This window comes from Phoenix dactylifera, unplaced genomic scaffold, assembly GCF_009389715.1.
Source record: "Phoenix dactylifera cultivar Barhee BC4 unplaced genomic scaffold, palm_55x_up_171113_PBpolish2nd_filt_p 000836F, whole genome shotgun sequence".
Classification (NCBI taxonomy): domain Eukaryota; kingdom Viridiplantae; phylum Streptophyta; class Magnoliopsida; order Arecales; family Arecaceae; genus Phoenix; species Phoenix dactylifera.
The window spans coordinates 1-13,618 of NW_024068201.1; the positions used below are offsets into that span (position 1 = coordinate 1).

General features: G+C 40.3%; 1 long non-coding RNA gene across 1 annotated transcript; it reads left to right on the plus strand.

Annotated features, from left to right (window-relative positions):
• The first annotated feature begins 11,651 nt into the window (after positions 1-11,651).
• Positions 11,652-12,653, plus strand: LOC120107358. The gene is made up of 3 exons (XR_005509192.1): positions 11,652-11,725; positions 11,885-12,062; positions 12,579-12,653. It is a non-coding gene; the product is annotated as an uncharacterized LOC120107358 (long non-coding RNA).
• The last annotated feature ends 965 nt before the right edge of the window (positions 12,654-13,618 follow it).

Genomic DNA, 13,618 nt, shown 5'->3' on the forward strand with positions numbered 1-13,618 from the left:
CAAGAGCTACTTTCTTGCTAGAAGAGATATCATTAGTATCATCAAAAACAACATGTATAGACTCTTCAATAACAAGGGTTCTTTTGTTAAAGACTCTATAAGCTTTACTTGATGTAGAATATCCCAAAAAGATACCTTCATCAGATTTAGAATCAAATTTACCTAAGTTATCTTTGCCATTATTATGAATGAAACACCTACATCCAAAAACATGAAAATAGTTTACTTTGGGCTTTCTATCTCTCCAAAGTTCATAAGGTGTTTTCTTTATAATTGGTCTCAATAAAACTCTATTTAATATATGACATGATGTATTAATGGCTTCTCCCCAAAAATACTTAGGGAGGTTACTTTCACACAACATGGTTCTAGCCATTTCTCTAGGTTCTATTCTTTCTTTCTACAACTCCATTTTGTTGTGGTGTCCTAGGTGCAGAGAAATTATGAGTTATTCCCTTTTTACTACAAAATTCATCAAATAGATGATTTTCAAATTCCGTTCCATGATCACTCCTAATAGCTATAACTGAAGCATTTCTTGAATTAGTAACTTCCTTATGAAATTTCTTAAATACTGAAAATGCTTCATCTTTATGAGCTAAGAACATGACCCATGTGTATCTAGAAAAATCATCTACAATGACAAGGCCATACTTGTTTCCACCAAGACTTGTGGTTCTAGTTGGTCCAAATAGATCCATGTGTAGTAGTTCAAGGGGTCTAGTAGTAGTGACACAATTTATGGATTTAAAAGAGCTCCTAGATTGTTTGCCATATTGACATGCTTCACAAATTTTATTTTTCTCAAATTTTAGTTTTGGCAAACCTATTACAGAATCTCTTTTAACTAGTTTTGATATTGTATCCATACTTGCATGACCTAACTTACGGTGCCATAACCAACTTGCATCATTAACCTTAGTATCACTAGCTACTAAGCAAGGGTTATTTTTGGCAAGATCTTCAAGATCTACTACGTACACATTTCCACGTCTTATTCCTTTGAATACTAAGCTATTGTCAATTGAGTTGGTTATGATGCATAGAGTTGGCTTAAACAGAACATCAAAACCTCTATCACATAATTGACTTATGCTAAGTAAGTTATGCTTAAGACCATCTACAAATCGTACATTATCAACAAAGGTTGAAGAGGTGATTTGTACTTTACCTATACCAACGATGTGACCTTGGTTATTGTCTCCAAATGTCACAGCACCTCCCTTTTTAGGCTCTAGGGTGAAGAATTGCTCCTTGTCACCCGTCATGTGTCTTGAGCAGCCACTATCCAAGTACCAACAGTTTTTGTCGACTTTGGCTGCAAGACACTCCTACACAAGGAAATCATACAATTTTAGGTACCCAAGTTTTCTTGGTCCTTCAAGGTTAGTAATGTTGGTTCTTTTGGAACCCAAACCTTTTTAATTTTTCTTTTAGCTTCTACTTTCCTATGGTCACACACATTAGCTTTATGTCCTACTTTTCCAAGCAAAAAACAGGTTATATTCTTAGTTTTACTTTTTCCTGCTTTCACAAAGAAATTTTAAGGAGCTTTTGCTTATTCTTAGGTTTATACCCTAAACCAGCTCTATTAAACACAGCTCGTTGATTATTAAGTATCATTTCCAATTTTTCAGAGCTATATGTAAACTTTCAACAATAGGTTGTATTTTTCAAGTTCTTTTATTAGCTTTTGTTTTTCTGTTTTCAGTATGTTTAAGTCTTTTGTGAGATTATCTTTTATAGTTGTTTACCGTTTTTAAGTTCTGAAATTTTCCTTGGTTAGTTTTTCGTTATCTTTAATTAAGGTATTAGTTTTTTGAATTAACATTTGGTTGTTTGTTTTAAGTTCTAAATTTTCTTTAATTGATAAAATCCTTGTCCTTAATTAATTTATCGTATTTATGGAAGTGAGATTGATTAGTTAGTTTAGTTCTTTATTCTTAAGATTTATTGTCTTATATTCATCCATTAGTTCATTAAAAGCATCATACAATTCATCAAAGGTAAAATCTAAATGCGTTTCAGATGTTACCTCATTTTCATTCGCCATAAAACAAAAGTTGGCCTTTTCCTCTTTTCCTCATCCGATGATATGATGATGAATCGGAGTCCGTCAAAGTGGAGACGAGGACTTTCTTTTTCTTATATTTGCTGCCCTTCTTCAGTAAGGGACAGTCAACTCTGAAATGTCCCGGCTTCTTGCATTCATAGCATCCGATTCCTTCATTTTCCTTTCTTACCTTTATCCTTGTTGTAGGAACTTGAGGGACCTCTCCTCTGATGAAAGGACTTCTTCCGGTTGATGAATTTTCTGAACTTTCGCACGAGAAGAGCCTCATCATCATCTCCCTCATTATCTTCTTCTTCGCTGCTGCTACTGCAAGATATCTTTGTTAGAAGAAGTAGATTTGAGGGCTATTACCTTTTTCTTATGAGAGGATTCTTCTTCGCTGTGTTGTTTCATTGTGAGCTCATGCGTCATGGGGATCCAAGAAGCTCCTCAAGTGGCAGCTTGTTCAAGTCCTTGGCTTCTTGGATTGCCGTTACCTTGGCTTCCCATGACCTTGGCAAAGATCGAAGAATTTTCCTGACAAGGTCACTGTTAGCATAACTTTTGCCAAGGCTTTTTAGGCCATTGACAATATCAGTAAATCTAGTAAACATGCAAGTGATAGTTTCATTAGATCCATTTAAATAGTTCATATTATGAACTAGCATGTTTATTTTAGATTCTTGACTTGATTCGTGCCCTCGTGGGTCACTTCAAGTCTGTCCCATATCTCTTTTGCAGAATTGCAAGTAGAGACTCTATTGAATTCATTACGGTCTAAGGCACAATAAAGCACATTCATTGCTTTGGCATTTAGTTGTGCCTTCCTTATATCATTGTCATCCCAATCTTTTTCAAGTTTGGGTATAGTAATACCATCTACAAAAATTGAAGGAATGTATGGTCCATTAACTATGGTGCTCCAAATCTCATAATCTTGAGCTTGGATAAATATCCTCATCCTAGCCTTCCAATAGGTGTAGTCGGTTCCATTGAAGAATGGAGGTCTATGGGTGGATTGCCCCTCAATAAGAGAAGATCCAAATGGGGTTGTCATTTTGATCTTTTACTCTTTTGATATAGAAGAGTTCCGGCTCTGATACCACTTGTTGCCCAAAAAGACAACCCAAGAGGGGGGGTGAATTGGGTTTTAAGTAATTATTACAATAAAAACTTAATGAGTAACTAATTAAACCTTATTGCAAGTGGATTAATTAGTTTACTATATGCAGTGAATGAAGGGATGGAAGAGACAATGAACAATCACAAACACAAGAGATTTTATAGTGGTTCGGAGCTAACCCTTGCTCCTACGTCCACTCCCCAAGCTTCACTTGGGAGTTCACTATAATCCCTCGGATTACAGCCGGTTGTTTTACAAGCTCACAACCCAACTTGTTGTTTTACGAGATCACAACGAACTCGGTCGGTTTTCACAGGCTCACCGACTAGAACCACCCGATTGTTTTTCCGGGATCACAATCGAACCCTTACACGTTGGTTTTACCCTCGGCTCACCAACCAACCTTAACACCCTTGATTCAATCCCTGATTGAATCAAGTAAAGAAAAGTTTGAAAGAGTACAAGGATAGCTTCTTAAAAGCAAATATGAACAATATGAATAAAGTAGAGTTAGAAGCCCTCAAACAGATTTTTGGAAGGGAAGAAGGGGCTTCTCGAACTCTGAGACTCCTCTTTGAGTGTGCTGAAGATTTGCTGTCAGAAGGGAGCCTTGAATGCGAGGAAGCGTTTGTAGGATGGACTTCAATGCACTTCTTCCTTCTTTCTCTTGTATTTACTCTTGAGAGGCTTTGGTAGGTGGAAATCACTTTTTCTTTGAATGGAATCTCTCTTATGTCTATTACTGTTCACTCTGGCTATTTAAGCAGTCCCTTTGAAAACTAGCCGTTAGACACACTTTAGAGCCGTTCTGCACAATCTGCAACTCCTGACAAGTGTCCGTTGGGATCGGAGTCGACTCGCTCGATCTGGAGTCGACTCGGCTGTTGCTGGAGTCGACTCATGCTTTACTGGAGACGACTCGCCCACTGTTCAGGATTTGAATTAAAGTGCTGTCCCGTTCTGGAGTCGACTCGGCCAAACTTGGAGTCGACTCGCCGCTTTGGAGACGACTCGTTCTCAGGATTCCAGAGATCTTTCTTTCAGGTTTACTTCCTCGAGTCGACTCGGATTCTCTTGGAGTCGACTCGGCTCTCAGAGACCGAAAAACTGTCTTCTGTCTTTGGAGTTGAACTGCCTCGGAGTCGACTCGGATCGTCTTGGAGTCGACTCGGCTCTCAGAGCCCAAAAACTGATCTTCTGTCTTTGGAGTTGAACTGCCTCGGAGTCGACTCGGATCGTCTTGGTCGACTCGGCTCTCAGAGCCCGAAAGTTGGTTCACTGTCTTGTCTTGCATTCCTCTGAGAGTCGGCTCTTGCTTGTTTAGGAGTCGACTCGCCAACCGTTGGAGTCGACTCGACTCTTCTGGAGTCGACTCGACTCTTCTGGAGTCGACTCGACTCTTCTGGAGTCGACCGGTATAGGATCCAGAAACCATTCTCTGTCTCTCTGTCTGTTACTCTTGGAGTCGACTCGGAACTATCGGGGTCGACTCGGCAATCATCGGAGTCGACTCGAATTTCAGAAGTGACTCGATGACTGGGTCTGAGATTCATCTTTCTGTCCTGCTGTCTGTTTCAGTCGGAGTTGACTCGCATTGTGCCGGAGTCGACTCAAGCCTGTGCCAGAACGTCTGAAACACTTGGAGTCGACTCGAATCCTCCGGAGTCGACTCGAGTTTCAGCCTTGACTTAAGCTGATTTCCACATCACTCAAAAGAGGATTCTTACAAATTTTGCCTAATGATACTGAAATTGAATTCATTAGTATAACATAAAATATACTCAAATGCTTTGGTCTCATCAAAATCAAATTGGGTATTATCAATCACTCCACAAGGGGAAAACACGGGGCTCCCCTGCCAGATGTTGGCCGGTTTCGGGGTCGTACGCGCGCGCATGCGCCGCACTTAACCCCTCAACGATTTTGCTTCTTTCCCAAAACGCATTACAGGATTTGGAAACATCCGCCTCATATACCCAGGCTCTGGAACACGGCTCATGATCATGCTTCAAATATCTATTTGCATGTATATATCATAATCATAATATACCCAATCATATACATGAAGAAATATATTAAACCAAATTTCATGAATCACATACAATCTATGCTTGATCCTAATTTTGAGAATACACCATATCAAATATTATTTCATCATTTCATACTTATTACTTAAACAGTAAATTTGCAATCATAAGATTTGTGCAGGGTCACTTACATCAAATATATAACCATGTTTATGCAGGGTTGAGAGGCTAACATATACATCAAAATGTCCGTTGTTCCATATACAATGATACACTTGAACCATCTAACCTTGGTAAATCATGCAAGCATCTCTAGCATATGCTTGATTTTGCAAAAAAACTAAACATGTTTTAATAGGGTTGAGAAAGCTGACATGTATACTATATAACAAATCATCATGATAAAATATTCATGCTGAGTAAACAATTAAGTGTTTATATCAATCACGAATTTTCATAAAATGCATATATATAACCGGCTCCGGATGCGTGGTCATACTCTCAGATGCTACTGCAAAGTCATTATCGTCCCTGGCGGGCCAGCTCGTATTAGGCGGCCACTGGCGAGGCTGGCTCAGTCATTCTCGGCCACTGGCAAGGCCGGCTCAGTCATTCGATCAGTAGCTCTTAAGAGTCCGTAAACAATACTTTTTGTAGGTAGTATCATAGATGCTACGGCGAATTCATTATTGGTCACTGGCAGGGTCTGCTCAGTTATTAGTTGGCCACTGGTGGGGCTGACTCAGTCATTATCGGCCATGCAAGGCCGGCTCAGTTGCATTCGGCCCGTAGCCAATAAGAGCCCTTAGGTATCCTTGCAAGCAGTGCCCATAATAGATGCAATTCATATCTTTATTTCATATGGATACCACAATATATAGCAAGTAACAATTCATCTTGCATGCATAATAAAATCTGCATAAGCTCAATACATGCATAATCAATACATTATATGGCTAAAACATACCACTCATTACATGATGCAATAATTCAAACTCAAGATACATAATTCACAATAAAAGTTGGGACAGGTTAATTACATGCGTGATCCATAGAAGCTTAGGACAAGTTACTTCTTTTTATAATACACCCATTCATGAAATATTATAGAATAACACTTTTAAAAATCTTAATAAACATGTACTCACATGATCCACAATAGAATTAAAATAGATTACTTACTTTTTATCATACACCATTCATGAAATGTATCACGAATAACACTTTAAAATCTAATAAACATAGTACTACATGATCCACAATAAGATTAAAATAGATTACTTACCGTAATTGCTTTCCAAAGTCTCAAGTTCAGGTGATAAATCCTAATTACCTAAAACAACAACATAGGGATCACATTATTCTCATTATTTTTATGATAATTTCTTAGTTCATCATACTATAAACTTACTTGCTTGGATCCATCAAGGATTTAGCCAAGTCCAATTGAAGCCTTTGGTGTTCGATTTAAAACCAGATTGGGTCCACATGGGTTAATTGGGTTTTAATTAAAGGATTGGGCCTGGTTCATAATCACTAGGTCTGCTGAGACGAACTCAGCTTAATTGGGTTCATACCCATTTCATTTAACTTAATTTGGTTCGGATTTAAACCAATTTATAGTTTAAGCTCGTCAGACTTAGCCCATCTGATGGGCTCGGGTTAGGTTCAATTGGCTAAACAATTTCTTATTATGGGATTCGGGTTTCGGACCGAACCCTGATCCGTCTCGTTAGGCGGACCCGTTAGGTCTTTTCTCTTTTTTTTTTCTTTCTTCTCTTTTTTTTTCTTCTTTCTTTTCTTTTTTTTTTTTTCTTCTTCTTTCTTTTTCTCCTCCCTTTTTCTTTTCTATCTATTTTTTTCTTTTCCTGAAGTTTCTCTCCCTCCTCTCTTTCCTTCCTTCTCTCCGATCCTCTCTTTTTCCTTCCCCCTTTCTTCTCCCGTGAAAGGAGGAAAGCGAGCTCGGGGGAGGTCAGCCACGGCGCGCCTGCGGCGAGCTCGCGGCGTCCTCGCCAAAGCTTCTTCTCCCGATCTTTTCCCCTTTCTTCTCCCGCGAAGGGAGAAGGTGAGCTCGGGATGAGGCGACAGAGTTCTTCGGGAGGCTAGCCGAGGCTGGCGGCGCCTACGGCGGCTCCCTTCTCCGCGGAGAGAGATGCGCTGAGTCCAGAGCTAGCGGCGTCGCGGGATGCCGCGACTGAGCCCACGGCCACCCCGATGGTCGTGGCGCTCCACGGACGTTGCAACGCGCGGTGCTCGCGGCCGGGGCCAGCGGCGCCGGCGATGTTGCGGCGGCATGCGGTGAGCCCTGTTTCTTCCCTTCCTTCTCTCTTTGTTTCTTCTTTTGTTATCTTGAATAAATTAGAAGACAGGGAGGAAGGGGCTTACCTAGCTTCCAGGGCGCCGGCGTGCTCGCGCCGCACGCGGTGAGTCTTCTTCTTCCCTTCCTTTCTCTTTGTTTCTTTCTTTCGTTGTTATCGAATACATCAAGAGGAGAAGGGAGGGGTTTGGGGATTTCTTAAGCGGTAGTCACCGCTTTAGCAAACTGCTTCAGCTGCACCGGTGCCGACAGCTGACTCCTCTGTCCCTCAATTAACATGAGGTGGCAGCCTCAAATGGGCTGCAACCATGGGCCCAAAATGATATTGGCTCAGATTGGGCCCGGATATTACATGCCTAATCTCATTTTGTATGTTTTCTTCTTTTTTTTCCTATTCTTTCAAATTTAAGGAGAGAATAGGAAAAGGTTACGGAAGTATGATTCAAAATTATTTTGATCATATTATTCGTGCACAAAACAACATAGGATAATCAACTCTCAGAATAGACATATTCAATCTATTTTTCATATTATCTATTCTTTTCCTTCCTTTCTTTATGTTTAAAGAGGGCAAAAGAAAGAGCTGATTTAAGTATGATTGAAAGTTAAAATTAGTTTTGTGAAGATCCGTGTGGGATGTATTTAGTCCTATATCGGTTATTCATCGAAAAAATTTTGGGTACTTATACAGGACTAAGAATCAAATAATATCTTTCGACTAGTCTTTTTAGGTGAGGTCCTACATTATTACAATGGTATCAGAGCAAACTCAGCTATAGCTGAGGATGATAATGTTATTTTGATGATTAACACAACAATTGATTCATATCAAATTAGAAATGCAAATTAACTCGATAACAATCATTAAGGAATGGCACACCTCGATACATTCACGATACATTAAAAAAATGCTGTCAAAACAACTCTCAAAGATTAACAATGAGATAAAATTTATAGTAGTGAATGAAAGAAAGCTTTTAAATTTATTTCAGGCAAATTTCAAGTTGAGTATACTCTAAAAAGCAAAACTGTAATTTTTATTGTTAAGGGTATGAAACTCTATTGTGCCATACACTCAAATTTATTTGGAATATGTTTTATTGACCTTATGTGCTAACTAACTCTAAGATGCAGATAATCACACTTAGAGTCGACCCTAATTAGTTTGAAGTTGATCCGATACATATAGCACGCCTTTGGAACACTTAGCATAGAGTATGAGTCGATCCGGCAGTTTTGGCACGATTTGCCACATTCTTGCAAACATGGCACAGATGAATAGTAACTGGGGCTGACCCCAAGAATTCTGGAGCCGACCCCAAAGGATCCTGAGTCGACCCCAACTTGTGAACTCAAAGAAAACAACTCTCTAAAAATTACTAAGAGGGTTGACCCCAAGTTTTCTTGAGCCGACCAGGTAGAGTCGACCCCAGAAAAACTTGACCGGCCAGTGGAGCCGACCCAAGAGAGCATAAGCCGACTGCAGGTTAAGTACTCAAAACCATGTCTTCGGAATCCTTGAGAGGGTCGACCCCACTGTAGCATGGGTCGACCCTAAGAAAGCATGAGTCGACCCAGTGTGAAGAGTCAGGAAAACGAGGTTTTGTATTTCTGAGAAGGCCGACCCTACTGTAGTAGGGGCCGACCCCACTGTAGCAAGGGCGACCCCAGAAAAGTTTGAGCCGACCCCAGAGTTGTGAACAGTAACTCGGGTCGACCCAGCACGGCTGACAGTATAACGGCTAGTTCTGCAGATTACTTTTTTAGTCTTCAACGCTAGAAACAGCTAGTTTCTCGATTTCAATACTTAGGAAGTGATCATCTGAGGTTGGGGAAGTATTTAAGAGGTCTATTTTTCAAGAAAAAAGGATCTTTTTGCAAAAATCAAAGTGTATTCAAGAGAAAGAAAGCCCAAGTATTCTTTATCAAGTTGCTTCATTCAAGTTCTAAAAAGAAGGTGGTTGAGCAATCTGAAAGTGCATTCAACAGCTCCATCGACCTCTTATGAAGTGAATAACCTGAGCAAAGAAGAGAAGAGTATCCTCAAGCGATAACTATTTCTTATCTCTTCTTTTAGTGCATACTTGTTATATTTGCTCATTTAGGAGCTACAAACTTCTTTTTAAATTTTTTTGTAAAGTTTGTTGGTGAGCCCGTAAAACCAATGGTGTAGGTTGTTGGTGAGCCCGCAAAACCAACGTAGGTTATTGGTGATCCCGGAAAACCAAGTTGTAAATATTTTTGGATTGTGAGCTCGGAAAACAATCTAACTATAATCCGCGGGATTATAATGAATTTCCAAGGGAAAGCTTGGGAGTGAACATAGGTGCTTAAGAGAGCACCGAACCACTATACTTCTTGTGTGTTTGCATTGTGTGCTTTTTAATTCCACTGCACGTATATATAATTAACACAAGTTAAACAACCAATACATCTAGCATTTTAATTAAGGGACTAAAAATTTAGAAAATCCAATTCACCCCCTCCTCTTGGGTTGTCACCTTGGGCAACAATAGCCTATGTGGACTAGAAGATATTGCAGTATGGATTTATGGAGATTGACCATGGGTTGATTGTGGTGCTTGAAATTAGTTTTGAATAGATTTAAATTCTTAGCTTAGCGAGGACGTCAGAGCTTGGACAGAAGAGTATGTGAAACCCGTGCGGGCGTATATTTAGTCCCACATCGGTCATTCGCCGAGGAGATCTTGGATACTTATATAGGACTAAGGAACCCAAATAATACCTTTTTGAGTTAGGTCCTGAGTTTTTACAGTTTTGATATCAAGAAGGTTCATATTCACATTTAGAAGTTGAAGTGGACATCAACAATAACATGATGGATCAAGAGGTGTTTACATTCGACAATGCTTAATAGATGTGGCGTAGAAATTAATTCCAAGTAATTTGGCTTTGACAATATAGTGGTATGCAACAAAGGTAAAGAGACTATGATGTTTAATGGCTAAATGGCCAGTTTATGTTGTAGATGGCATAATGGTCTAATAATGGGTCAAAATAATTCTCTTAAAAACTAAGAAAAACCAATTGTAGTACATGTATAATAGTTGTAGAGTCTGAAGGAGCTACATTTAGGAATGGTGAAGCTTATTGGAAGGTGTCTTTCCAACTTCTGAACTCAAACTCTTCTGCTATGCATTCCACCACCTTATCCCTAATAATCAATCTAATCATACTACAGAAAAGTGGTTGAGAAGATTGAATCCTGCCAAATACGAACCTTTCTGAAATGACTAGCCATGGCTATCATATGGCAGTCCCTCATGCAAGATTATTAAACTTGGATTATGAAATCAACATTCAACATTAACAACATGATGAGCCACCAACTTAAGTTAATGGACTAGTTTCAAGTCCACATACTAGACCAAAACCATTCGCACTACAAGAAAATGGGGTTTACCGACCCTTTTTTGCCGACGCTTTTACAAGCGTCGGCAATTTTCCGTTCAGCCCCAACATATGCCGACGCTTTCTAAAAGCGTCGGCCATAGACGACGCTAATTAGCGTCGTGGTAGAACATGCGGCCTCTCCGGCGATGAACCGTACATATTAATAATGTGGTGTGGGTTGTCGTCGGCAGCCAGCCAGGATTCTTCCTCCTCTCCTCGTTCCTCGTCGCCACCCTCTCCCTCCTCGTGCTCGCCTCCATCTTCTTCTTCTACTCCTTCGTCGCCTCTCTCGAGAAGTTCCTCACCTCCCGGCGCCCTGTCTCCGCCGGATCTTCCTCCGTCGCGGCCAACGCGGGCGGAGCCGCCGTAAAAGCGCTCGATGACAAGATCTGGGGGAAGGAAACAGGGAGGCTTTATGGGATCCGGCGGATCCGTGGTCGGGGCTGTCGGTGGTTAGGGTTTATGTGTACGAGATGCCGGCCAAGTTCACCTACGATCTTCTCTGGCTCTTCAGGAATACCTATAAGGAGACGACGAATTTGACGTCCAATGGAAGCCCCGTTCATCGCTCATCGAACAGGTTGTTTGCTCTGCCTCTCTTTTTCTTTATCTTGATGCTCCAAGAACCCTAGTTCTCAGCTTCTTTTCGGGTTTCTTGTCTTCTCCAGGTTCTTGCCGATTCCCTCGCAGAAAGATCGGACTAGTGCATTCGCCGGAGCGCGGAAACCCTGGGGATCGAGGGATTTCTTGGAGAAAATGATTTGATTTCGAGACATTTTGTGGTTGTTGAGGTATATGATTCTTTCATGAAACCTAGCTTGTGTTTCTATGTAGAGATCTTTCGGCAAACAGTGCTTCTTGTTAATATCTCTTAGGCTTCTTGGATAAGCTCTAGAAATATTAGCTCTCCGGATCCCTAATATTTGAACATCTGTTGTGTCTGATGGTAGATTTGCTGGAGCTGAGTTCTTGCTGCGGAAACCCTCGAAATTGAGACATTTTGTGGAGGAAACGCTGTAGTTATTGACGTACGACAAACCCTTGTTTGAGGTTATTGCCACCAGATGAGAGAAAATATACCTTCAGTGATACTGTACTGTGATAAACTATACCACCAGGAAGCATGAGGTTAGCTGTTGATAGGACTTGCTTACTGCTGGCCTTTCCAATTGCATCTTTTTTTGTGCTGGTTTTCTTTTTTCCTTTTGCTTTCCTTTTGGTGAAAGGAAATTTAAAGAGTTAAATTTAAAGCTAGTGAAAAGCTTAGCAGCCTCTGTAATCGTTGCAACTGTTTTTGATTTGTCTGCATTTGATCTAATGTTACCTGACACAGGATCTCATAATATCTCTCTTTTTTTCTTTTAATGAACGATGAAGTGAGGCATCTCCTCCATTCTTATTAATCATATAAAATATTTTACAAGGTAAGTTGGCTAAGTTATAAAAGTGCATTATGTATGGAGGATCTCATAATACTCATATTTGTTCTTAACTCAGCAGATGGATCCTATAAGAAACTGTGTATTGAGGATCTTATAATACTCATATTTGCTCTTAACTCATATATGGATCCAATAAGAAAACTGTGTTTGGTTTTGCTGCGGAAAGATTAATGGCTTATCCTCCTTATGCATAATTGAGCAGGGGACCAGGCGTTGTAGTCCTAATCCTATCATGGATCATCACCTTATATACTCTCTGGCAAATGGTAGAGATGCAATGAAGATGGTAACCTGGAAAGCGATTCGATCGTACCATGAGCTGGGGCAGCATGCCTTCGGAGACAAAGCTTGGTCTTTGGATTGTGGTGCCTCAGGCAACTTGTCGTGGAGGTGGGCGTGAACATCGTCTACATGGTCACAGGCGGAAAATCTCTAAAGAAGTTCCATGATGTTGTCTACCCTGACTGCAAAAACAATCAAAGTCACCTATTTCATCATGATCTTCGCCTCACTGCACTTTGTTCTCTCCCAACTGCCCCAACTTCAACTCAATTTCAGGTGTCTCCTTGGCAGCTGCTGTCATGTCCCCTCAGGCATATACTTTCTCTATGATGCCAAAGCACCTGATTATTCTCTCTGACTCTATATTGCTACAATGTTGGTAACATTATTTTAAGAAATCATTAGTGACAGTATCTTTATAGGGGCTTGGTTATGCTTACGATTTGTACTTTTGATCACTTAAATGATGATGTTGTTGAGAAGCTGATGGTTACTGTCCCTGGTTCCAGCAGCTGTTCTTCAGCTGCAATCAACACAGTAACCTTAATTCAATAGAAGGTACTGCCTATGTTTTCAGGTTTTTGTTGTGGTGATTACACAATCTGATATTTCCTGGGTTTCAGATTTTTAGATTGATTCTTGGTCTCATATTCCAGTCAAGTTTTCTGGGGCTTTTATAATTTACATTCGTATTTTTATTTTTTTAAAAAAAATAGCAATCCCGACGCTTTAAAGCGTTGGTAAATAAAAATTGTGGGCCGCCTACGCCGATGCTTTAAAGCGTCGGAAAACTTTAAAGCCTACGCCGACGCTTTAAAAATACATTTGCCGACGCTTTAAAGCGTCGGCGATTCTGTTTTTGCCGACGCTTCTATTAGCGTCGGAAAATCTCTGGTTTTGCTAGAGATTTTCCGACGCTTTCTCTTAGCGTCGGCAAAAACTTTTGGCCACTCCGATATC